Below are 27,759 nucleotides of genomic sequence, written 5' to 3' on the forward strand. Positions count from 1 at the left end.
GCCCCCAAACACCGCAGTTTCTCGTTTTCTTCAGCCTCCAAACATCAGTCTCTCTACTGATTCTGATTCCAAGTGTTTGGCCTCCAGTTCAAGTCTAACTCCAGATGGATTTTTAAGTCCTCTGAGGAAAAGGTGAACTGTACTGTTTCTGAGGGCTGCAAATTCCATTCGCCAGACTGGTTATCCTCCTGGTTGCTCGTCTGAGCTGTGACTAAGACTGAAATCATTTCCTCCTTAGTCAGGTTGGCATGCACCAGTCCTTTGGCTTTGCACAAAGTGGCCAACTGGTTCTTGCCATAATCATCTGCTGACATCTTTGCCTGCTTTCTCTGACTAAACTAATAAAAATAAATAAAACTGTTGTGAAAATGAAACTCTGGATGTTTACTTTGTGGCTGCTGAGAGTACACACACCTTCCGTGACAACTGCTTACAGGCTACAGAATTTCAATTAATATCCCACCACTGCTCACCAATATGTGACATCTCCCCTGTGGACCAGTAATCAAGGAGCCTGAACCGCTGACACCGTTGAGGGACATTTACTTGGAACAAAGATAGATACACACAGTATTTCCAGATGCAGCTCTCAGGACAAAGCATATTTTCCCTTAAGAGCACCCAGTGAGCACACTCAGTCCAGTGGTCTGTTCTCCTTAGGAGTAGGTGTCTCCAGTGCTTTATTCTACTCCCAACATGTTCTGCTCCTTTTGGTGTATTCCAGATGTGATTAACACCACAGATTCTTTTCCTGGTCTGTAGCCATCAGTTCCACCCCACAAGCTGATACCTCACCCCATGGTTGTTGTGGCTCATGTGTTGGATGTTGAACTTCAGCTACTACCCCTCTGCTGACTTTGTCAAATTTTCCAGAACCCCATCCTTTGCTGCAGCAGAGGATGATTGTATTATAAATCACATGATCTTTAAAAAGGGCGCCCTTTAACAGCAGGAGTAATGCTTCTCCTCCTGTGGAGATGGCTGATCTTTCAAATTAACTTTTGCTGACTGATTTCATTGGAGCAAGTAATTAGTTGTATATCACTTAGTTGGAAAATGGAGTGCCAAATCTTCATTTTTGTTCTTTATTTGCAGGTGGGTGCTAGTGACTAGGTGCACGCTGGTTAGGGGTGGGAGGCAACTGGGCTTATGTAGTCATAGTGTTTGTTATCATTAGCTTACATCTGTCTAAGCATCAGAATTTCTGTAAAAAAATAAAAGATGCAAGTATTGATTTGTACAAAGATAACCCTGGCTATGGGGACCCACGATGGAGGGTTTTTGATTTATCGAATAGGGGCTATGTTTTTATCACATCCGTTGATTTACAGCGAGGATCCTCCTTGCTGAAACAGGAATGCCTGCAAGACCCATCAAGGAGGGTCCTCTTCATTAATCTACTGATACAATAACAATGTATTTGTTATTAATAAAGTTTAAAGCTCTTGTTCAGTTTAAAGGACTTTATAGATTGTTTAGGTTTTAAGTATTTTTGAATGGTTTAATGTTAACATAGCAATTAAAGTACATAAAACCTAAACTTAACTTGACAGCTGGACTACTGCTTTAACAAGAATTTCATCAAAACAGCTGTTAGCCTCAAATTTGAAATAGAGTAGGTAATGTTTTGATCCACTTGTAAGATGTCTGATTGCTGGTAAAAGGGAATAAATACATTTTGTGTGTGAGGTAGAGCATATACTTAACATTTTAAATTCTTTGTGTGTTGCATCAGCATGCTCAAACATCAGAGCTGTAACTAGGGCAGGATGAAGGAGACATTTGCCCTAGGTACAAACTGTTGGGGGGGGGGTAATCAGCAGGTGCCTGTAATGTGGGAGTGTGCAGTACCAGCATTACTTATGAAGCTGCACTGATATTGTTCATCGGAAGTGAATGCTGATACTGCATTTGTAGCCCTGGCTGAACTGCCGTGTGTAGGTTTAACTGTAGCCGGCTACTTGCTATATATATTCAGAGCGCAGAAAAGGTGGTGCTTTTTTTTTGCACCAGTTTGAGGAACTGTACAAGGTGCCACAGGTGACAAAGCTCCACTTCTGTCGCGCATACTACAATTTTGGCATTGTTTTGCAATGGAAAAACAGGTGCCGGCTAACACTTTGACTATGTTTGGAATATTTAAGTAGAAAAGTGGATAAGACAGCACTTTTGGGTTCTAAGTAGAAATAGCACATGACACCTGAAAGGGAAAAAAAAGTAATAAGTATTTTTTCCACAGTGCTTTAAGGAACTAAACTGAATCAGTACACCAAGCTTGTAATAAACATACCAGTAATAACGTCACATTTTATAGTATCTGTTATGCCAAACATTAATCCATTTTTGTCCATGTCTTTTATTTTAAAAGTGGTCTTTAAATGACATCAGCAGACTTGCTGCATAAAGTAATGAAAAATAAGTAGCAGTTGGATGGTGAACTAAAAAAAAAAAAACGGAAAAAAAAAAAAAAATAGCATGTATTTTAGTATTATATTTTGTTTTTGTTTGTTTACCAGGATTATGTCCTTGTCACAAATGACTGTTTTCAGGCACAGCCCAGAGTTGTCAAAGCATTTAGTGACATCCTAAGAAGTCAGCGGCAGTACTGGCCCTACTTCCGACTGCTGACTGTAGACATGTCAGACCAGAAAGCTAGCTGTCATCAGGCTCAAACAAGAGTCTTAAATGGTCATTTGATGACTTCTCACAATACTCACTACTGTTTTTATTACTGAAATATTTATTCATCATGATAATTGCATTCAGAAGTTTATAGCAAGGTAAAAGCAGTCTTCTTTATATAGACATGCCTACAAGGAAAGGAAATATCAGCATGCTATAATCTTGAGCTCATGGTAATCTTTTCTCTTTTCAAGTTCATTTTATACAAATTTGAACTTTGATACCCGGAAGAGTGAGGCTTGGAAGCTGATCAGTTCCAGTTCATTTCCCTCAGTTTTCATTCACTGACTGCAGCTTTGTGTCATTTTCTAAATTGTCAGGGTTTACTATAAACAAACAAATGCATCCTTTTCCACAAAAGTCCTGGTATCTGTTATTAAACTAACTGTCCAGCAATTCCATGAAGTCCTTGTATGTCTGTAGTATTATGTTAATGCTGCCAAAATTATTTTTCATACTAGGGAAAGTAACAACTGCAGCAGTGGTGGTGTTGCCTCACAGCAAGAGGTTCTCCTGTTCGATTCTCTGCTTGGGTAGGGAGTGCCTTCTGTGTGGAGTCTGCATGTCCTCCCCGCGGTCGAGTGGGCGTTCGAAAGACATGCATTGAATGGGCGTGCCTTCGTTGAAGGTTGGGCGTCGGGCTGGCAACTCGACACCATAAAAAACAACTACCAATCATTAGTGGACCGGAGTTCCGCTGCGGCGACCCCTAACCGGGAAAAGCCGAAAGACAAACAACAACAACTGGGGAAAGTAACAAACAGAAGACCGTTATCTTGGCTAAAACAGACAATTTAGCACAGAAACTTTCTAGAGTTCAACCAGCTGAAGTATGCTTTGCTATTTCTCATTAAGTTCTGCATGCTATTGACTAATTTCTTTTATGGAAAGTACACTGACCTACTTAAAACAAGCAGTAAATTGCTTAAGTGCATTATTTTGACTTCACCAGCATCATTGCTATGTAACAGTAAATCACCATATTATCGAATCCTCATCTTACAAGTGGGCTCATATTCTCTTTTGTGTCAGAAATGACTGCAAAATCTAAAAGTTTACAATTTTTACTGCCAGTTATGATTTGATTTAAATCAGAACATGAGATCTTAGCACACAGGCTCTGTTGATGAGCGATGCAGTAGAAGCTCAGAACAAAACATCATTTTCACTTTCCAAAGGTTTTATAAATGCAGATGTTTTACCTACTGTAGAAAGGTACACCATCAGTAGTTGCAGAAAACACTTTGGGTGGTATAATTCTTATTCTGTGAAAAAGGCATCATTAAATGTGTTGATGGCCTTATGTTGTCTGTCACAGTCAGCAAAAGCAGTTTATCCCAGACATAAGTGTGACCAGCTATCTAGCAACTATCTACCCGTTTGATAACCAGGTAGCCACACTAGACAAGGTCCCTTTTCAGGGGTGACTCTGGAACAAAGTCTAGTTAAGTGACTTGCTGAAGGTCACATAGGGTGCTCCAAGAATCGAACCCTGTATCACAGGAGAGCAGAACTGATCACAATACTGAACACTGAGGGACACAAGGAGAAAGATCCTGTAGTGGAAGGTGGGGTAAAGGTGTGATTAGATCGGTAACTTGAGAATTAGTTAACATTAGTACCAAAGCCTTTTTAGTTTTGGCAAGAGGAGTTGGTTGGATACATGCTTAGACCCTTTTCATGTCAATAACATTTTCCTACACAAAGATCTCCTTCCATAGCTTTGTAAATATGATTGGTCTTTGTATAAAGAACAGTGAAGGTGTTAATGTTCTTCATAAAAATTGTGTTGCTTGCACATCTTTGAGTAGCTTGTATGAGCTAATCTATTCAGTCATTTGGTTGTAAGTTAACCTCTCAAATAGTTTTGTTATGGTGCAGAGGAAAAAATAGGTCTGCAGTCTTGTGGTCCAGTGGAGAGGATATTGGTCTTATGTGATTGACCTATTCCTGTTGAGACTGATTCAAAACATGGGTTAAAGCTTTTGAGATGGTTGTGTTAGTTTAAGGCTGTACGGGGTGTAAAGCACTAAGGCTGTGGTTTGTGTATATGCTCTTTTATTTTTGAAGAAGCATACTAACTGACTTTGCAGTGATCTGCTTAAAATAAAATGTAGGAAATGATTTTTGGGATGAAGCTTGGTTTCTAGCTATGGGTTGTTGCTGGATTGAGGGTTGCATGTTTGTGGCAGAAAAGATGAAGTATGCTGTTTGAATTGCTGTAGAATGTTGTTGTTCATTATAATCTATTTTATTGTGGGTCTGTGGGATCAGTTTAAGGACTTTTTTAATGGTTTGCCAAAACTTTGTTTGGTTGGATGACATAATTACTTTTTTGTTTCTAAGGTAGGAAACTTTGGTCCCCACCATTATAAGTTTTCATTTCTTAGGATCAGAGGAGATTGCTAGGCTATTGACCCGGATCTCATTTTAAGCTAGCCATTTCAACCCAATGTAATACTGTAGAAGTACTAGTCAATACCCAAGATTACATGTAGTGATGACTGCCTATGTCCAGGAGGGTTGTGGGTGCTATCCCTGGTAAGAATTTACGGAGCCCCATCCACTCATCCAGGTTGCTCTTGAAAAGTGTCAGAGAGGTGCTTTGTTTCACATGAATTGGTAGCTTGTTCCAAAGACATGGCAGTCACTGCGAGATAAATGTGTCCCTCCAGCATGTCCTATTTAAGTCATAGGCCATATTTTAAGTCCCTGGAACGGGTAGCCCTAGACCCATTTGATTTACGGATATGCAGTAAGTTCATTAGGTTTGAGTCTTGGGTTGCTCTCTAGGCTAAACATAAGTTTCCACAAGAAGTCTATAAGATATGGAGTATAGTGACAGGGATTTTAGTCTGGCCTTGTAAGGCACGTGCTGGAGGTCCTTGATCTTTGTTAGAAATCTCTGAGGTCTCTCTAATTGCTGTAGGTGCTTAGTACAGTACATACCGAATGGGGCGATGTTCATCATGCGTACAGCTGCAGTCATAACAGATGGGTTATCCTGCCGTCAGGCGGGTCCTCAGTCGGCCGAATTCCAAAGTCTAGGTCTGGCGTCAGTTGTCGTCGCTTCTTCCCTGATGTCAGTGCGGCCGTCGTCAGTGAGGCGCTTTCGCAGCCCCTGTCGTCGGCCATTTCAGAACCGATTGCAGAAACGGACTCCCACGAGGAGCCTACTAAGCCTTTGAGTACTCCAGCTGCAGGACCTTCGGACAGTGCTCTCTCTGATGGGTCCAGAGCTGCTTCCAAGGGGGTTTTCAGGCCTACACAGCTTCTGATAAAGGCAAAGACAAAGGCGAAGACTCCTCCTAAATCAAGGACACCAGCCCAGGCCTCTTCTGCTCCGGGACCCAAATCTCAGAAACAGCTGCTTAAAATGAAGGAGGACTTACTAACCATGATTAGGGGTTCACATCCCCCTCCAGACAAAAGGCCAAGGCAAGAATTGGATTATGAATCCTCTGATCAGGCATCTGTTTCTTCAGTGTCTTCCTCTGAACAGGAATATACTTTCCCTCCTTATGAGGATTCTGATGCTGAGGAATCCATTCCATCAGCTTCTCCCCCTGAGGATTTTTATTTTGGGGAAACTTTACATGACATGAGGGAACATTTTCACTGGGAGGGACAGGAGTACTCTGAATCTAAGAGAAGGCTTAGGGATTTCCTTCTTCTTCCCCAACATAGACCCCTGGCTATTCCTCCTGTTTTGGACATTGTGGATGATGCCTTTTCTGAGGCTAATTTGACTCCTGACTCCTTTCCCCCAGCCCTTGCTAAGCCCGACAGATATTACAGGGTCCCTGACTCCCACCAGTTCCTTTTCAAAAATCCTGCTGCTGATCCAGAAACCATTGCTTAGGGTCCTAGGGGTGTTAAGGCCGCCTCTGCTAAAAACCCTATTCCGACAGATAAGGATTCTAGAGCTTTGGAGAGATGGGGCAAATAAGTGTATATTTCTGCTACTTTATCTATTAGGGCTTTAAATTGTCAATTTCATATGCTAAAATATCAGCAATTCCTGCTGTCTGTTATGAAACAAAAGCTAGGTACCATTTCTGCATGTGCAGATAAGGAATTACACAATATGATGCATGCTATTGAGCAAGTGGGGAAGCATGGCTTACATTGTGGTTTTGATGCCTTGGAGGCTTCATGCAGGGCGGCTGCCACTGGCACAGTCATTAAAAGGCATGCTTGGTTAAAGGAACAAAACTTATCTGATAAAGTGAAAGCAAAGTTACTAGATGCTCCTGCAGCATAATGTTTTGTTTGGGTCTAAGGCTGAAGAGGTGATAAAGAAAATGGAGGATAAGGCAAAATCCGTGCAAATGGTTAAGGATTTCTTACAAGTTCAGCCCCCAAGATTTAGCAGAAATTGGCCGACTAAAAATTGGTCCTTTCCCAGCTCGGACATGCCTCAGAGGGGTAGATATAGGCGCTCCAGAGGGAGGGCCCAAACACAGACCTCTTACAGACCTAGACAGTGGAGTGCTTCCACCCCCAGGGGTGGAGAGGACAGACCTCAGTCTTATAGAAAACAGGCTCAATGACTCCCCCTGCATGGCTCCAGGAACTTCTCTCCTGGAAGCCCCTCTAGGAGGAAAACACTCTCTTTTTCAACAAAATTGGACTTAAATAACCCAAGACAAGTGGGTTCTGGATGTAGTTTCAAAGGTTACAAATTCTACTTTCATACCTTGCCAAGACCAAACGGATGGCAGACCTGCCAAAACAATGGGCAGAGGCATTAAACCAGGTGGGATCCCTCATGGCTATGAGGGCCATAGAACTGGTTCCACAATCAGAGACTGGATAAGACTTTTACTCAATGCTCTTTCTAGTTCCCAGAAAACAAAATTCATGGAGACCCATCCTGGATCTGTCAGTCTTAAATACTTTCCTGGAGATACCAAAGTTCAAGATGCTTACTCTGCAGCAGCTCCTGCCAATGTTGAGCAAAAATGCTTGGATGGTGACATTGGATTTAAAGGAGGCTTACCTACACATCCCTATCAGACAGGAGTGCAGAAAATACCTCAGGTTCAAGGCCGGTTCGAAACATTACCAGTTCTCTGCACTGCCCTTTGGCTTGTCTACTGCGCCCAGGGTCTTCACCAAGTGCCTGGCACCAGTAGTAGCTTATTGCAGACTCAAGGGAATTCAAATTTACCCTTATCTGGACGGCTGCCTTATTCAAGCAGACAGCAAGGAGGTCTTACTCCAGCACCTGGAATTTGTTCAAAATCTACTCAAGTACCTGGGATTCACTGTGAACATAGTCAAATTTGACACCCACACAACAGATAACCTTTCTGGGTGCTCTTCTAAACACAACAACCCAGATGGCATTCCTGACATCCGAAAAACAACTACAGCTGGCTTCAACTTTCAAAACCTTGGCGTTAATGTCTCAGCTAACTGCAAGGAAATTCCTGCAGGCTTTGGGTTACATGGCCTCCTGCATCCTTCTCATACCAAATGCAAGACTATGTATGAGAAAAATACAATGGTACCTAAAAAGTGTATGGTCCCAGCATTGCCACAGTCTAGACACACAGATTGCTGTCTTGCCTTGCCTGCAAAAGGAATTCCATTGGTGGACCATGGCATGTCTTCACAACAAAGAGAAAGCCTTCAGTCTGCCTCCAGCCAGCCAAGTATTAACCACGGACGCCTCGGATTACGCATGGGGAGCCCACTTGCAGGGGAAAGGCCTGCAAGGTTTTTGGACAGAGGATCAGAAGTGCCTACATATCAATTTAAAGGAGATGTTAGCTGTGCAGAATGCCCTCTTGGCTTTCAGGGATTTTCTACAGCCAGGACAACTACTGATACAGACAGACAATACCACAGTTATGTGGTACATAAACAAGCAAGGGAGTTCACACTCCTACCCCCTTTGCAGACTAGCCATGACTGTATGGAACACAGCTCTAACTTGCAAAGTGGATCTACAAGCTCATTTCCTGCCAGGGAAACAAAATATTCTGGCAGACAGCCTGAGCAGGAACCTGTCAGACCCACACGAGTGGATGCTAGACACCCAAGTATTCAAGATGATTACAGAAGCCTGGGGCTGCCCGGACATAGATCTATTTGCATCCCCCCTCAACCACCAGTTACAGATTTTTTGCACAAGGACATTTCACAAACTAGCATGGAAAGCAGATGCACTCTCATTCAGTTGGAGAAACCTCTCTGGGTATGCTTTTCCTCCACTACCTCTTCTTCCACGGGTGTTAGTAACGATCAACCAGGGCAAACCCAAGATGATTTTACTGGCCCCAAATTGGCCTCATCAGTTTTCATACTCAACACTGATGAATCTATCCCAGGAGCCTCCTTGGATTTTATCTCCGATTCCAAATCTTTTGTCACAACACCAGGGCCAGGTTCTGCACTCTCATATCAAAACTCTCAGCCTGGCGAATTCAGGGTCTATGATTAATCCTACCCTTCCCAAACAGGTCATGGATGTCATCTTAAAAGCCAGACGGCCTAGCACTAGAAAATCTTATGCAGGTAAATGGAAGAGGTTTTGCACCTGGATGCATGCCCAGGATTCGGATCCTCTCATTCCTAATATCCCATTGATTTTACATTACCTGACAGACATGCTACATAAGGGTTTATCCTTCTCCTCCATAAAAATACATGCCTCAGCTATCTCTGCACATTACAGTACAGATCCTCCAATCTTTTTGCATCCACTTCTGAAACAATATCTCAGGGGAGCAAAGAATTTAAGGCCCCCTAGGACACCACCCATACCTGCCTGGGACCTCAACTATGTTCTGGAAAAACTCACTCTGCCTCCTTTTGAGCCTGCTGCCACATCTGATATTACGTTTTTGTATCATGGAAAACAGCTATCCTATTGGCTTTGACCTCAGCCAGGAGAGTCTCTGAGTTACAAGCACTTATGGCTGTGGAACCTTATATTATTTTTCACCAAGATAGGGTGTCTTTAAGGACTAATCCTACTTTCATGCCTAAAGTGGTTTCCAAAGTGGTTTTAAATCAAACTATTCACCTGCCAACTTTTTTCACTATTCCACAAAATAAGGGAGAAAGGATCTTGCATTCCTTGGATGTACACAGGCAACTTCATTTTTACCTGGACAGAACCAAGGATATCAGGAAAACAGAGCAACTGTTTGTTTCTTATGCAACAAATTCCCAAGGCAAAGCTATTTCAAAACAGACCATTTCTAAATGGATTGCTCATGGAATCAGATTTTATTACTCTCATCATGGAAAGAAAATCCCAGGAAAAATTAGGACTCTCTCTACCAGAGCTGCTGCTACTTCAGCTGCCTTTCTCAGGTGAGTACCTACCAAAGATATTTTGGAAGCTGCAACTTGGAGTTCAGTGCATACTTTCTCTAAGCACTATAATCTCCCTCTTTACTCTAAGTCTAGGGCAGGCTTTGCTTCTGCAGTCTTGCAGGGCCTTCTAGCTGCCCCTTCTACTCTATAACCACCACCCTCTATTTCAGCTTTGGGATTCAGCCCTACAGTGATGACTGCAACAGTGAAACACGATGAACATAGTACAGTTGTGTACACTTACCATAAATGTAGATGTTCGAGTGTCTTCACTGTTGCAGTCTGGGTTACCCACCCGCCTGTCCCCTCTTATACTTTCATTACTGTGGTTTCCTACTTCACCCTTCTTCTGAGGTGTATTTGCTACAAGGTATGGGGTTTGTTGTATGTTACAATTTTGTTTTACTATTAGCCTTCATTTGTGGGCACCTGACATCTGGGGCAAGAAAAACTGGAGAACATGGCGTCGGCTGGCAGCTTTGTACGTCAGGGAGCATGACTGAACAGCCGACGCCGGACCCAGACTTTGGGATTCTGGCCGACCAAGGGCTGCCTGCCGGCAGGAAGACTCCTACAGTGATGACTGCAACAGTGAAGACACTCGAACATCTACATTTATGGTAAGTGTACACAACTGTACTTTCTTTGTGTTTCACTGTTGCAGTCATCACATTTGGGTTATCTGCCTGCAAGTAGCCCTCAGCCGGCCTGAATACCAGAGTCTTGGATTTCTGCGTCGGATGCTGTCTCTTCTTCCATCATGTCAGGTCGTCATGGGTATAAAACATGCAGCTGACGCTATTACATCAGTCTTTCTTGCTGCCCGAAGCAGAAGCAGTTCGCAAGTGCCGGTTGGCTGACTCCTGAAATTTTCATTTTCGAGTTTCAGAGCCGAAGTCTTCAAAAAAGCTAAGTTCCCTGTTGAAGATCCTTTTTCTTGCTCTTAACCAATGTCAGTAAAAGTTAACAATTGTCTTACCTTTGGAAAGCAAATACCTCATAAAGATGTTCATTCGTACTGCATTCCTTGCTTAGGCCCAGACCACGACATCCCTCGCTGTAGGTTTTGTGCCTTGTTCAACCCCCGAACTATTCATCGTCGGGCTATATTTCGAGTAAATTATTTTGGTACTCTGTATAACTATCCAGAAATGGCTTCTGGAAGCCATCCGACTACCGATATTCCGAAAAAACGTAAGGATAAAGACAGACCGCATAGGTCCAAAACTGCCGATGACACTTCCATTAAGCTAGTCACCAGTCTGCCGGTACACAGTGAGGCGCTTTCGCAGCCCCTAATACCCGCTACCTCAGATTCGCAGGCCTCTACTGAGACCCATTCGGAGTCTGGTATGCCGCAAGATGCTTCTTCGACAATGGAACCTGCGGATGTCTCTACCTTGGATGGGTCCGGAGCCGCTGTGCAGGCACCGGCTTCTGAGGGTGTAGTCAGGCCTACAGATTTGCATTTTAAACAGACGCCATCTTCTTCATCCAGGCCTAAAACTCGACCCACGCCTAGAAAACCGACGTCCAAATTGCATGGTCAGACCCATATGCCTAAAAAAACAAATGCTTAGAATGGCTGAAGACCTTATCACCTTAGTTAGGGGAAGCCAGCCTTCACTCTCTGAGACCTAGAAATGATTTTCCTTCTGATCAGGAATCTGATATTTCTGTTTCTTCTGATTACCAGGATTTGCCCTTATCTTCCTATGAGGATTCTGATTTAGAGGATTCCATTCCCTGTGCTTCCCCTCCAGAAGATTTTTCTTGTGGTGAAACCTTGCACACTCTTAAGGAGCATTTTCACTGGGAAAGCCAGGATTACTCTGACTCCAAAAAGATGCTTAGGGAATTCTTACTCCTCCCTCAACACAGGCCTTTAGCTATCCCGTCTGCTCTGGATATTGTGGATGATGCTTTCTTGGAATCTAACCTTTCCCCAGACACTTTACCTCCAACTCCCAGAAAACCTGACAGGTATTGTAAAGTACCTGACTCTCACAAGTTCCTATTCCTACTGTGCGGATCCAGAGATCATTTCCCAAGGACCAAAGGACATTAAGGCTACTGCTGCCAAAAACCCTACCCCTTCTGATAGAGATTCTAGAGCCTTGGACAGATGGGGTAAGAAGGTATATACTTCTGCTAATTTGGCCATTAGGGCTTTAAATTGCCAGTTTCATATGTTGAAGTACCAGCAGCATATTATGGGTCTACTTAAACAGAAAATTATGTTGTTTCCTGACTGTGCTGAACACACAGAATTACAAGATTTAATGCATTCTGCAGAACAAGTTGGTAAACATACTTTGCAGTGTGGTTTTGACTCTTTAGAAGCGTCTTGCGGGACTGCTGTCACTGGGTCTGTACTTAAAAGGCATGCTTGGCTTAAGGAGCAAAACTTGCCAGATCATGTTAAAGCTAAATTACTGGATGCTCCCTTAAACCAAGACTGCCTGTTTGGCAACAAAGCAGAAGTCGTTCTCAAAAAGATGGAGGAAAAAGCTAAATCTCTGCAAGCTGTTAAAGATTTCCTGCAAGTACAGCCTCCCAGATTTAGTAGGCATTGGCCTTCAAAGAATTGGTCCTTTTCAGGCACTTCCAGGCCTTCACAGTCCAAACCCAGGAACAGCAGACCACCTAGGTTACAGTCTCAAGCTACACACAGGCCTAAGCAGTGGGGGTCTCCCACTTCCAAAGCAGGGAGTAGTAAGACACCCCCCTATGGGAAAATGGCACAATGACTTAACCTTAACCCTTCCAATCCCTGCTCAGCTGCCTGCTCCCTTAAGAGGAAATCTCGCCCTGCATGCAATAAACAGGGAACTCATTACCCAGGACAAATGGGTTTTGAATATAGTTTCCCAAGGATACAGATTCCACTTCCACACCCTACCAACCCCAAACGGTTGGCCAGACCAACACCCAAATCAGTGGGCAGAGGCTCAACAGCAGGTTCTCTCTCTTCTAAGTATCAGGGCTATTCAACCTGTCCCAGCAGAAGAAAAGGGACAAGGTTTTTATTCAAGACTTTTCCTGGTTCCCAGAAAAGACAGCTCTTGGCGTGCTAACATGGACCTCTCTATTCCAAACATTTTTTTGGTAATCCCAAAATTCAAGATGCTAATACTTCAACAGCTGCTTCCTATGTTAGGCAAAGATGCCTGGTTGGCAACCTTAGACTTAAAGGAAGCTTACCTGCACATTCCAGTAAGGGAATATTGCAGGAAATACCTACGCTTCAGGGCAGGCTCCATGCACTTTCAGTTCTCTGCACTTCCCTTTGGCTTATCTACTGCGCCCAGGGTATTCACAGAGTGTCTAGATCCAGCCATTGTATTTTGCAAGCAGAGAAATATTCAAATATATCCATACTTGGATGACTGTCTGATTCAGGCAGAAAGCCAGGAATTGCTATTAAAACATCTGGCATTCGTAAGGAAACTACTAAACTCACTGGGGTACACCATAAACAAAAAGAAATCTCGCCTAGTACCCTGTCAACAAATTGTATTCCTGGGGGCAAGCTTGAACATAACTTCCCAGATGGCTTTCCTCACTCCAGAGAAACAAGTTTATTTGACAACCTACTTCAAACTACTGGCCACAAAGACACAGCTATCTGCAAGGAAAATTCTGCAAGCCTTGGGGTTCATGGCATCTTGCATTCTACTAATTCCATATACAAGACTGCATATGAGGAAACTACAATGGTATCTAAAAAGCCTATGGTGTCAACATTCTCAGGACCTGGAATCAATGATTCATATCATTCCTTGTAGAAAGACAGAGTTAATTTGGTGGTCCGAGGCCTACTACCAACACAAGGGGCTCCCTTTCACTCTACCCCCTCCTGCCCAAACCCTAACAGCAGACGCATCAGCCTATGCATGGGGGCTCACTTGGCTGGGCAGTGCATTCAGGGCAAATGGAACCCGAGACTGATGCACCTGCGTGTCAACCAAAAGAAATGTTAGCTGTACAGAATTCCCTAACAGCCTTCAAGGACCACATTCTTCCAGGACAATTATTGGTAAAGACAGACAGCACCACAGTTTTTTGATACATAAACAAGCAGGGGGGAATGCACTCGTACCCTCTCTGCAGACTAGCCATGGCTCTGTGGAACACAGCCTTGAGCTACCAAATGCACCTACAAGCTCAGTTCCTGCCAGGCAAGCTAAATTCACTGGCAGACAACCTAAGCAGAAATCTCATGGACCCACACGAATGGAAACTGGAACCAAAAATATTCAATCTCTTGAGGAACAAATGGGTGACTCCAGAGATCGACCTGTTTGCCTCCCCTCGGAATTACCAGTTGGACAAATTTTGCACAATGACTTCCCACAGTCAAGCTTGGAAAGTGGATGCCCTGTCCTTTACCTGGGAAAGCCTCTCAGTTTATGCCTTTCCCCGTCTGCCTCTCCTCTCGAAGATTCTGCTAAAGATCAAACCGGACAAACCAAGGACAATACTGATTGCACCAGACTGGCCACACCAGCACTGGTACCCCCTCTTGCGCAGTATGGCACTGCTGGAACCATGGCACCTGCCTCAGACCCCTTCCCTGCTGCCAGGCTGGCCAGATTCTGTACCCTCAACTTCAAACCCTGAACCTTGCAGCCTGGCTAATTCCTTGAGCTCTCCAATAGCATCCCTTAGTAAGCAGGTGCTAGATTTCATTCTGGAGGCAAGGATGCCTAGTACTAGAAAATCCTATGCTGAAAACTGGAAGTGATACTGTTCCTGGAGCCAGATTCGGGATGGGCACAGCGGTGCCCAGCTTACCTCATATTCTTCAGTACTTAACAGAAATGCTCCACAAGGGCCTATCCTTCTTGTCAATTAAAATTGATGCCTCTGCCATTTCAACACGTTATAATACTGAACCCACCCCTCTTCTCTCACCCCCTGCTAAAGCAATTCCTCAGAGGGGCCAAAAATTTAAGACCCCCCCCCCCAGGAGAGCCCCTACTCCAGCCTTTAACATTGCATTGGAAAAGCTCACTCTCCCTCCTTTTGAGCCAGCTGCAACTGCAGAGTTGAAATTCCTTTCTTGGAAAACAGCCTTCCTTCTGTCCATCATCTCAGCAAGAAGAGTGTCTGAATTACAGGCCCTCATGGTAGTGGAGCCCTTCATTATCTTCCATGCGGACAGGGTTTCCCTCAGGACCAATCCTTCCTTTTATGCCCAAGGTGGTGTCTAGTGTGGCCCTAAATCAGTCCATTCATTTGCCTACCTATTTTCCGAATCCACAGAACAAAGGATAACGAATACTGCACTCTTTGGACGTGCACGGACAACTTAGATTTTATTTGGACAGGACTAAGCCTCTCAGAAAATCTAAACAGCTGCTAGTTGGCTTTGCTGCAGGGGCAGGGGGAAGGCCATTTCAAAGCAAACCATTTCTAAATGGATAGCCCATTGCATTAATTTCTGTTGTAAGCACCATGGAAAACCTACCCCACAGGGGATACGATCACATTCCACCAGGGCTGCATCTACCTCTGCAGCCTTTCTCAGAGAAGTCCCTACCAGGGACATCCTAGAAGCTGCTACCTGGAGCTCTGTACATACTTTCACCAAGCATTACCACATGCCTGTTTTTCTAAATCCAGAGCTGGTTTTGCCACTGCAGTCTTGCAGGGCTTAATAGCTGGGTCCTAATGCTCTCTAACTTCCTCCTCTCTTCCATAGCTTTGGGATTCAACCCAAATGTGATGACTGCAACAGTGAAACCTGAATAACATAGTACAGTTGTGTACACGTACCATAAATGTAGATATTAGGGTGCATTCACTGTTGCAGTCCTGGTTACCCTCCCTCCAGCCCTCTGACTTCTCTTGGCTCTACCTTTCCTTCTTGTGTAGTGTATTTAAGCTTTCTGGTGTATTTGCTTTTTGATGAAGGTGTACCATAACATATAATTGCTTCCCATTGTGGGGGGCACCTGACACCTGGGGTAAGAAAAACTGATGTAATGGCGTCGGCTACATGTTTTATACCCCTGACGACCTGACATCATGGAAGAAGAGACAGCATCCGACGCAGGAATCCAAGACTCTGGTATTCAGGCTGGCTGAGGGCTACCTACAGGCAGATAACCCGAATGTGATGACCGCAATAGTGAATACACCCGCACATCTATATTTGTGGAAAGAGTACACAACTGTACTTCTTGAAAGTGTAATAAGTTTGCAGATTTTATAAATTCCCTACAAAGTACTCTTTATCAGAAATATTGGGTGAGCAAATGGCTGTAAGTAAAGAAATGATTCTTCTGAGCTGGGATACAGGATCTGAATTACCTAGGCATCGTAAGGCCTTTTAAGTTTAACTTTGTTGGCTTCCCAAAAAAAATGCAATAAGTAGAAAATGGAACTCAGTCTAAACCACTAGTATCTGAGGTATTGAATATTATAGGAAGAAGTATAGAACTAACTCAGAAAACAAGCCAACCTAGTGGAATCACACAATCAATCTGATGTTTAACAGGAGAAAGAAAATCATGGCAAAAATTAGGAGGTGCAGCACCCAGCAGGATAAAATCACTCTCATTACACTAAACAAACAACTCAGAGGACAAATGAAGTCTACCAAAGCCAAATTTTGAGGTAAGTTTGGCCTCCCAGGCATGCAACAAAGCATTCTCTGGCTATGTCCACAACCTCAAATGCAATACACAAATGTGTGCAGAGCTCATTATAAATGGAGCCACCTATACTGAGCCAGAAGATGTAGTAAAACTCCTGGCTGATAAATTCAGCTCCAGCTTTACTCCTCTATCCTCCTCAACCTTCCCTCAGGAAATATCAAACATAACTCCACCTGCTATCACTAGGGAACAGGTCCTTAATGCTCTCTCTCCAAGACTAAGAATATTGGACCCAGACAGTATCCCAGGATGGCTTCTAAATAGCATGAAACATGACCTATCAGGTCCTCTGGAAACAGTATTCTACTGTAGCCTCCAAACAGGCTTTGTGCCTCATGAATGGAGAAAGGCAACGGTCATCCCTCTGCACAAATCTGGGCCATCTACAGACTCTGGAAACTACAGATCCATAAGTCTCACTAGTCTTATATGTAAAGCCATGGAAAGAGTTATCATGGACATGATTAATAGGGATATAGTAAACCTCCAGAGACTGGATCCAACACAGTTTGGTTTTGTCAAGGGCAGGTCATGGCTACTCATCCTGGTGGACTTCTTTGAGAAGGTTACCAAAGCAATGGATGAGAGCAAAATCATTCACACTGTCTACCTTGACCTGGCCAAGGCATTTGACACACTACCCCACTTGGGCATTGTTGACAAACTCAAGAGGTTAGGTACAAACCCGTATGTCACCGGGTGGATAACTAAGTGGCTCACAGACAGGACCCAGGAAGTTATAATTGGGGAATCCACCTCTACAAAGAGGTCAGTCACAAGTGGAGTCCCTCAGTGGGACGCTTCTTTTTGGCATTTACTTCTCAGACGTCAAGACCAATGTCAGTGGTCTCTGGCTGACTACATTTGCAAATTAGGAACTGTCATTGCATCTCACACTGACACATATGTTTTCCAGGAGGGACTGACACAAACAAACAACTGGTGTCAGAGTCATGGACTAAAATTAAATGCCAAGAAATGCATAATAGTATGCTTTGGGAAGTCGTCCATTCCTGGTAACTATCATATTGACAACACACCCTTTAGAGTTGACCCAGTAGTCAGGGACTTGGGGACACACACAGATAGTAAATCTAGCCTTTGATCATCACGTGTCTACATTGGCGAGGAAATCATTCTGTATTGCGCAACTTATAAACAAATGCATGGCATCTAATCTCAAGGAAGTCATTGTTCCACTGTATTCGACATTCATCAGACCTATCATTGAGTACAGTGTCCCTTTTGGTATGTACCTGACTAGGGATATCCAACAACTGGAATGTCCAGAGAGGTTCCTCACTAAAAGAATACAAGGCATAAGTAATATGTCCTATGCAGACCGCCTCAAGGCCCTATCCTTGTATTCTGTCTCCTACAGGCTTTTGAGGGGAGATCTATGCCTGGCATACAGGGCATTGTCAAACCCCACTCTAATGGATGTCCTGCATATCCACAAAACAAACAGTACCAAGATTACCCGTTCTGAAGACTTAAACCGTGCTTGTGATATAAATAGGACCTGCTGGAGAGATAGGTATGTATCCCAGAGTCTACCACTATAAATGGAACAAGCTTCCCATCCATGTGAAGCAGCGTTCCTCCCTAATCCAATTCAAGTGCAACTTGGACAATTGGATGGGAAACTAGAAATTCGTCCCTGGTTTGGCACCTATGTCTGTGATGCAAACGGGTAACCTGTAAATGGTTCATCTCCCAGGCCCAAGCTTACACTTATCAAGGGTATCAGAACTTGTCAGAGATTCGGGATGCATGGCTAGGCTTTAAAAGGCCCTTGTGGTCATTAGCCTAGTAAACACCTATGAACCTATAAAATGGGTAAAAGAACTGGAAGAGGGATCTTTAGAAGAGGGAGCAAATAACATGGAAGTGAATGGGAATTGTGGGAACAATACGCAAGAAATAATGCTTGACAGGGTGTGTGTATTAATGTGTATTTAACGCCCGCCCAAGGGTGACACCCCTGGTAGGCATTAATTGCACATTAACACACCCCCAAGAGAGCAGTAATGCATTTAGAGAGTGAGCTGTCTGTAAAATTGTTTTGCTCACTTTTTAAGTACAATATCATTTTTTAAATATATTTTTGATGTAAAATAGTTCCGCTGCCTCATGTTTCAGTCTTGCTGCAGTATATGTTAATGGTGTTGGAGGAAACATTCTACATCCAAACATAACAGTTTAAGAAATGTCACGATATTTCCTTTTTTTCGGTTCCTTTCATAGACAAACTATTTTGCTGTAAACCGGAAAAGTAACTATTTTTGAAAGGCAAATCATGTGTGAGAAGGTTGCTGACAACAGAAATTGCAGTATGAAAGTTGGACCGTGTCAGTTGTAGAAGTTGAGTTTTGGGGTTTATCTCCCAGTACCTTCCCATTCCCTACTACTGTTTACTTTATATGTGTAGCACATACCTTATACGCCCAGTACTTCACTTGACAATATATTCTTTGCATGTTTGCCTAACATTCAGAGTTCTCTTTCTTTACCTAAACTCTCTGCAACAAATTCAGATCTACCATAAAGTAACATCTTGCTGCAAGCACTAATTACAAAAGCATCTTACAAAGACCAGCAAGCCTAATTCTCTATGTATTATTTTGAGCCTTTGCTCCCAGTTTATGTTATGCTTATCCATATATGTTGAGGTAAGAGGTCAAGAGTTATGCAGACCTCTTAACTGCTACTGCTAGGGATCACTCTCACTGTTCTCGCTCTCTCTCACACACAAACTTTATTTTAAGTTTGTTTTCTTTTTACTTTGCACTCACTAAACAGCAAAAACTTTGCTTAGTGAGTGTAAAATAACGGCTTGATCTAGCTCGCTTTCACTCACTTGCGCACACACTTTTTTTTTTAACATGTTATACTCGCTAAACAGCTGAAGCACTGTTAGCAAGTGTAAAATAATGGCAGCCGTTAGGCTTTTCCAGCCCGAGCTCCACAGCAGCTTGATATGCTGCCATGAAGCAGTGGACTAGTTTTTTTAGCAGGCATTACTTCTATATTAATGCCACGCTGGAGGACTTTTGATGTAAAGTTTTCCCATTCTCTAAATGCAAAATAATGTTCAGGAGAAGGAAGTGAGGTTTAAGGGAAGTCAGGAATTCAGCAGTTTTTTGTAATGTTGAACTGATGATAGTAGCAAAGAAAATATATGTGATGTATGTTATATTTAAAAAGAAAATATGTTAAAATGTTTTGTTTTCTGTTAACGTATGTTTGCCTATGTCTTAAATGGTACTTTAACACCTTTATTAAATTAAATTGTCCATCTCTGGACAGTCCCAGATGATGTGTACCCAGGGTATCTTTACTCTGTATCACATCTTCAACATTTTTCCTTTACCCCAGGAAACATTCTTGCTAATCTAGCTGGTGTATAATATTATATATGCAGGTATTGTCATGCAAAGATCCTAAGTTTTGTAGTTCTTACATACCTTATTTGTTGGATTATCTGTGCCCATTTTCCCTCAGTTATGTGTTTTTATATTTCTTTTTCTCAGCTGGCTTCCTTCAATTTTTGACTGACTGTATTGTACACCTCAGCAACTTGTAATCCCTTTGTTACTATCCTTTTCCACATTCTTCCCGCCAGCCTTCTGTAATTTCTCTCTCTAACTTTAAAGGTTGTTCCTGTTCAACTTCTTCCACTTTGCTCTCAGCCCTATGTTTTCCACTCTGATTCTTTTGTTAGCATAACTTCTTCCTGCATTTTGACCAAGGTTTTAGACCTTCTCCCTACTGTTACCTGTTGTCAGTGTGTCAGTACCCCTTGCTTCCTTATACAGCTCCACAGCACCAAGATTTGCTGTTGATCTTGCCCTGTACCCACTGTAGAAAAGTAACTGCTACTCCTGTCTCCTCACCGTAGATTGCCACATCTCATTTAACATTGGTGGATTAAACCTACATCTGGGTGACTCTAAAAGCACCTGTACTAAGTCCTGCCCTCTACTCAACCCATCATTCACGTCTTGAGCATGTATTTCCAATTAGCTTAATATTGAACATCAGTTGGTCTCACTATTAATGCTAGTTGACACCACTGCAAAAACATGTTCACATCTGGTACCCCCAGTTGCCTTCCTCTTTCTCTCTCTCTGATGAGGTTCTGCCACACTACTGTAGGCTTCTCCCTATCATAGATGTATTCCCTTATCAGCTGCTTTACTTTACTTGAAGTATGCTCCCTTTCGGAGTACCCAAAATGTTTATTAGGTACAGTAACTGTGGTAACATAGTTGTAGAATCTGCACCCACTAATCTAAATCTATCCTTATCCCTTTCTGTTTCTCCAACTGGCTTCTTATCTTCTCATATACTTTTCCTTATATAGTTTTCACTGACCCATCCATTGTATACCTCGACCGTATTCCCAGCCATGTATTTGCGTCTTACATATCCCTTGTCTTATTACTTCATATCATCATCATCTTCTTTCGGCTGTTCCCGTTAGGGGTCGCCACAGCAGATAACCTGTTTCCATTTCTTCTTGTCCTCTCCATCTTGCTCTGTCACAACAACCACCTGCATGTCCTCTCTCACCGCATCCATAAACCTTATCTTAGGCCTTCCTCTTTTCCTGTTACCTGGTAGCTTCATCCTTAGCATATTTTTCCCTAATATACTCAGCATCCCTCCTCAGCACATGTCCAAACCAACTTAATCGTGCCTCTCTGGCTTTGTCTACAAACCTTGCAACCTGGGTTGACCCTCTAATATACTTATTCCTAATCCTATCCACCCTCGTCACACCCAGTGGAAATCTTAACATCTTTAATTCTGCCACATCCAGCTCAAACTCCTGCCTTTTTGTCAGTGCCACTGTCTCCAACCCATATAACATAGCTGGTCTCACTATCCTCTTGTAGACCTTCCCTTTCACTCTTACAGGTACTTGTCTGTCACAAATCACTCCTGACGCTCTTCTTCACCCACTCCATCCTGCCTGTACTCTCTTCTTCACCTCTCTTCCACACTCACAGTTACTCTGAACTATTGACCCCAAATATTTAAACTCATCCACCTTCGCCACCTCAACTCCTTGCATCCTCACCATTCCTCTATCCTCCCTCTCCTTCACACACATATATTCTGTCTTAGTCCTGCTGACCTTCATTCCTGTTCTCTCTAGAGCATATCTCTCCAGGGTCTCCTCCACCTGTTCCCCTACTCTCACTACAGATCACAATGTCATCTGCAAACATCATAGTCCACGGGGATTCCTGTCTGATCTTGTCTGTCAAACTGTCCATCACCATTGCAAATAAGAAAGGGCTCAGAGCTGATTCTTGATGTAACCCCACTTCCACCTTAAACGCATCCATCACTCCCACCGCAGAATCTATGAATATTCATATTTGTAGGCATTGCCTGTGTTTTTTCTTGATTTACCTTGTATCCTGATTTGTTTCCCAAAGCTCTCAACATTCCCCATTTTGTTCAGGGTTTTCCTTAATTTTTACCAAATTAATAATATGTTATCCATTTACAAGATGACCAGCTTCTGCCCTCTTCCCCAAGATACCCTTGAATTGGAGAGTTGCTTATGCTTATCACCAGTGGCAACAAATATTCTCCAAAAAAAAAACAGAGGAAACAATGGGCATCCTTGTGGGGGTTCCCTTACTTATGCTCATTTCTTTGGAGAGCCTAGCCTTAGCTTTAGTTCTTACCTTTGATCCTTTGTAAACTGTTTTCAGCACATTGACCCACCTTTCTAGAAATTCCCATCTTTCCAGTAACTCTGAGTGCTTTCACCTCACCCTGTGCAATGTCTCATCCATGCCCAACAACAGTGTGGCCAACCTTTTCTTTCATTTTTGAACATCTAACAATATTGTCAATATTCTTAGTACATTATTCAGTGTTTTCCTTCCTCCAACAAACTGTTTGATCACTCTAAATTATTCTGGAAGCTGCATCCTTGCCCACCTTTCTGCAGTAGTTGACATGAAACATTCATAATCATGGTTCAGTATTGAGATAGGTGTATAAGAGTAAAGCAACAGAGTATCTCTTCCTTTTTGTGTACATTGCCGTAACCACTGCTTCCTTACATAAATATCTGTCCCCTGTAGTATTTGATTAAGTAGTTGTTCCCATATCCCAAGGACCTTAATGTTTTCTCCCTTCCACGGTGGGTAGCCCATTGCTGCTTGACATTTTTTTCCGTTGGTGTTTTACACCAATTCTTACTCAGTTCCTCACTTGTGATTGGAGTTAATTTCTGCCTCTTGTCATCCCCAATCTAGGCAACTCAAAGTCCACCCAAGCCTTGGTCTCACTACCCTCTAGCCCTCATAACTCCTTGTCCTCTACATATAGTACCTGGCCAGGGTTTCCGGCAGTGCTGTCCTCGCTTCTCCGCATCCTTTTGTAGTATTTGAAAGATCCATCTCTCTATCTTCCCCTGATGCAGCCTAGCAACCAACATACTAACTGCTTTTGGCGTACTACCAAAATATAATGTCTCATTTCCTACTCTCTTTTCCAGTATCTTTTCGAATTCCCATACCTGTACCTTTTACTTTATTTCCTTCTCCCTCACTTTTTTAGTCTGTTTTTTCCCCTTTGTTCCTCTCTGTAACTCCATTAGCTCATCTAACATCATCTTTCAGCTTAATTTTGTTTGTTAGAACTAGCCAGTTTTTTGTTTCAGCACTTGTTCAGAACTTATTGTAAGCACTAAATAAGCTGCAAATTACTGCAGCACTCAACTTTCCTCACTGTCTAGAGGAAAACAGTTTCTAGTACTTAACAAATAAGCACCTATTCAGGCATGTCTAAGGGTCAGTTCCCGGTGTTTTCTCCTGTCTACCTGATGAATCTGGGCATCTTGGGGCAATGCAGTAATTGCCTCATGTACACAGACAACCCTCTCCTCCTACCACCCAACACTGCAACCTGTGAGAGATGCACTTATATAGCCAAACTGGAAGCAAAGCTCTCTACACCCAAGACTGGACTAGACAGTCAAGAGGAGAAGGTAAACACTTGCACCACACCACACTCAGCACATAGTCCCTCAAAACCTACATCACCAAAACACACACACAGAAACACAAAACACATACCTACATTCGCAGAGGCTCTCAGTAAAAGCCTGCCCAAGCAACAGGGACCTCCAAAGCAGAAACACAAGCAACCTCCACCCCCAAACACAACCCAAATGACACATAGCCCACAAATTCATTGTGCCACTCAACCACAGCCCATAAGGCATAACAACGTACCCAACACTCTAGTCATAGGTGACTTTATAGTCAGGCACACTGATGTTCCACTCACAAGGCTAAACAAGGAGAAAGTTACTGTCAGCTGCCTGTCGGGTGCAGGATCCACCACATAACGCATGCACTCAGGTCACTCCACAACAAGTACAAGTATGACTCTGTCATTGTCCATGTTGGTGTGAATGACCGGAGACGTACCTCCTTGGACTACATAAAAAGGGATATGGAGGAGCTGTCCGATCTTGTATCCCAGGCAGGTATGACCCTAGCCCTGAGTAGCATCCTGCCATCACCCAGAATGATACCACAGTACAAGGACAAATTGATTGACTTTAACAATTGGCTAAGCTTCTGGTGTCATTCTAAGGGGATCCAGTATCTGTCTACCTGGGATGACATGATTGACAAGCCACAGTGCTTTGCCAGAGATGGCCTGCACCTGTCGTCCCTGGGATTCTGGATACTGGCTAAGGCTCTAGCCACCCCTGTAGTGCCTTTTTTAGGCAAGGTTCAAATGACAAATTCACCATCCTAACAGGTACAGGCAAGAAGAATCTGAGGGTATTGCTACTCAATGCTAGAAGTCTAAACCTCAAAATGCACAATCTCGAGGCACTCCTTAAAATGGAGAACATCGACATCTGTGCAGTGACAGAGACCTGGTTCAAGGCTGCAGAGAGTACCCCTGCATTACCAGGCTGTAATTCATACCACACCTTTCGGCCACCTAACCTGGACCGAAACACTAAAGGCGGAGGCGTGTCCATATTCATTAAGGATATCGACACCTCCAGGCTAGTTGCTCAGCATAATGCATCCGAAATTATCCAAGTGCAACTAACTCTGGGCAAGACCGCAATCCAAATTGTAGCTTGCTACAGATTCCCCACCATGCCCCAGGATCCCCACTCCTCATTTCTTAATACACTGGAGAATATTAGAGTACAACCTAACACCCTAATAATGGGCGATTTCAACTACCCTACCATTAACTGGGAAAACTACTCCTGTACCAACTCTTGTGCTCAACGTTTTCTGGAATTCATAAATTCCAATGCCATGGATCAGCTTATCCACAACCCCACCAGTGGCAGCAATATCCTAGACCTGGTTATTACCAACATGGGCAACCGGTGCTCTACATCAGAGGTCAATTCCTCATTGGTCAGATCTGACCACAAGCTAATCACCCTAGACATCCACATCCCTTCCCCACCCCCCATTAGGGAAACCACAGTAAAAATTTTCTCCAAAGCCAACTTCAAGCTTCTTAAGACAGAAATGGCAAACTTCACGACACCCATGCTGACGGACAATAGAGGTATGACTGCTGAATCCTACACAAATGCACTTTATAAGCACTTACACGAGTGCATGGATCGTGCAATCCCTAAAAGAACCAAGATGCTATCCTCCAAAAAAAGAAAGTCAATCTCGTGGTCCCCTGCCATAAACAAACTCTACAACAGAAGAAAGAAACTGTTGCAAAAAAAAGAGTAAAATCCCATGATTGGAGAAACTCCCTGGTCAGCCTCAGTAAGAAGCTGAGATCCCTCATAAAATCCTCCAAAGCTAGTTATGAAAACAAAATCGCCACTGACTCTAAAGACAACCACAAAGCATTCTATAGCTATGTCAAGAAACTCAGTGGCAACACTCAGATCTGCTCTGAGTTACAGCACAATGGCACTAAATATACAGAACCAACTGATATTGCCAACATCCTTTCAGATAGGTTCAGTGCTAACTTTACCCCCCTGTCATCCCCTAAAGGGCCCATCTCTATACCAGAAGAATGCAAAGTTCCTGTAATCACGGCTACACAGGTAAAAAAAAACACTATCCAAAGCCAAGAGCACAGCATCCATGGGACCTGATGACATCCCAGGCTGTGTGTTACATGAACTACAGAACGAACTGGCACCCCACCTAAGTACCATGTTCAATCATAGCCTCATCTCAGGCTATGTGCCCACTGAATTGCACACAGCAACAGCTATCCCACTCCACAAAGGGGGAGCCACCACAGACCCCGGAAACTACTGCCCCATTAGCCTAACAAGCCTGGTCTGCAAGGCTATGGAGTGTATCATCATGGAACTTATAAACAATGACATTGGTAATCTCCAAACTCAGGACCCCACCCAGTTCAGGTTTGTAAAAGACAGATCATTTCTCCTAAACCTGATAGACTTCTTTGAAGCAGTCACCAAAGCCGTAGATGAGGGTAAGGTGGTTCACACAGCTTATCTAGATCTTGCCAAGGCTTTCGACACCATCCCCCACTCTGGAATTATAGATAAACTCACTAAACTAGGTATACATCCCTATATCACAAGATGGAATGCCAACTGGCTCACAGACAGAACCCACACTGTGAAAGAAGCAGACTCCAAATCCAACTTCAGACCAGTGACAAGTGGACTACCACAGGGTTCAGTCCTGGGTCCTCTCCTGTTATCTACTTTTCTCAAGTACAGGCCAACACAGAAGGTCTTTGGCTAACGAAGTTCGCAGATTACTGCAAACTAGGAGCCATAATCAAAACTCCAAAAGATGTGGACATCCTACAAAAGGGTCTCGTTGAGACAGATGCCTGGTGTCAAAGCCATGGCCTCAAGCTCAGTGCCAAAAAGTGCATTGTCATCCCTTTTTGTAAAAACTCAGTACCCATGAACTACCACATAGGTGGTAGTCTACTTAACACCGAAAGTGTGATAAGAGACCTTGGGACACATGGACAGTAGTCTCGCCTTTGATAATCACATCGCCACAGTAGTCAGGAAATCCTTCTATCTAGCACACCTCATCACAAAAGGTTTCTCATCCAGGAAAAAAGAGGTCATTGTTCCCCTCTACTCGTCACTTATTAGACCCATTATAGAGTACAGTGCCCCTTTTGGTATGTACCTCACAAGACATCTACAACAACTGGAAAGGCCACAGAAATACCTCACAAAGAGGATTACCAGCCTCAAAGAGATGCCCTATGCAGACCGTCTTAAAAAAACTGCAGCTTTACTCCGTTGCATATCGCCTACTCAGAGGCGATCTCTGCCTAACACACAAAGCTATGTCAAACCCAGAGCTTTTAGACATGCTCCACTTAAAGAAATCCCAATCCCCTATGAGCTACATGCTCTAGGGACCTAAACCTCCTCACCACAATAAACAGAACATGCTGGAGGGATAGCTTCCTGTCCCAGAGACTTCCCATACTCTGGAACAAACTACCTGTCTATATCAAATAAAGCTCCTCATTAGCACTGTTCAAGAAAAATCTTGATAATTGGATGGGAGATAGGAAATTCACCCCGGGGATCACTTCTGTGGCTCTGCTCGACAGTGGCACAGAAAAATAATTTTCTTGGGTGGCGAAAGCCAGGGTACATTTGGCTAGGCTTATATAGGCCCTAGGGCCAAATAGCATAGTACCTACCTATGAACTTTGCTTGATGCTGTTGTTGCCCTATCCACTCTTGCATATATTGTCTTTTATCTCCATTTTACGTTTATCCTAAGACTGTCTCCCCCAATCTGCTGCTTCTGTCAACACTGCATTTACTATGCCTTCTGTTTTTTTCCTCCCTTCTCTAATAAAAAGACAGATGGTCTTCAGTATTTGGGTAGGTTTGTTCCATAACTTAGCCTCAACTTCACTAACATGGCATGGTCAGAAAGAGTGATCAGCTGACAAGCTACTTTAACTATTCCTTGCTAATGCTCTATGTTCAGACATCCTTTATCTAGCCTGAACCAACTGTGATGCTAGAGAATTATATCCATTATTTGTACCTTCCTTTTTCCTGTTTTCC

The 27,759-nt window shown here is 43.3% G+C and overlaps 1 protein-coding gene across 3 annotated transcripts in view; it reads left to right on the plus strand.

Moving 5' to 3' along the window:
* The window catches only part of CSTF2 (cleavage stimulation factor subunit 2), a 1,531,011-nt gene that overhangs the window by 1,155,136 nt on the left and 348,116 nt on the right, over nt 1-27,759 (plus strand). The gene's annotated exons all lie outside the window — the stretch shown is intronic.

This window comes from Protopterus annectens, chromosome 15.part0 (assembly GCF_019279795.1).
Source record: "Protopterus annectens isolate FY-2018-M chromosome 15.part0, PAN1.0, whole genome shotgun sequence".
NCBI lineage: Eukaryota > Metazoa > Chordata > Ceratodontiformes > Protopteridae > Protopterus > Protopterus annectens.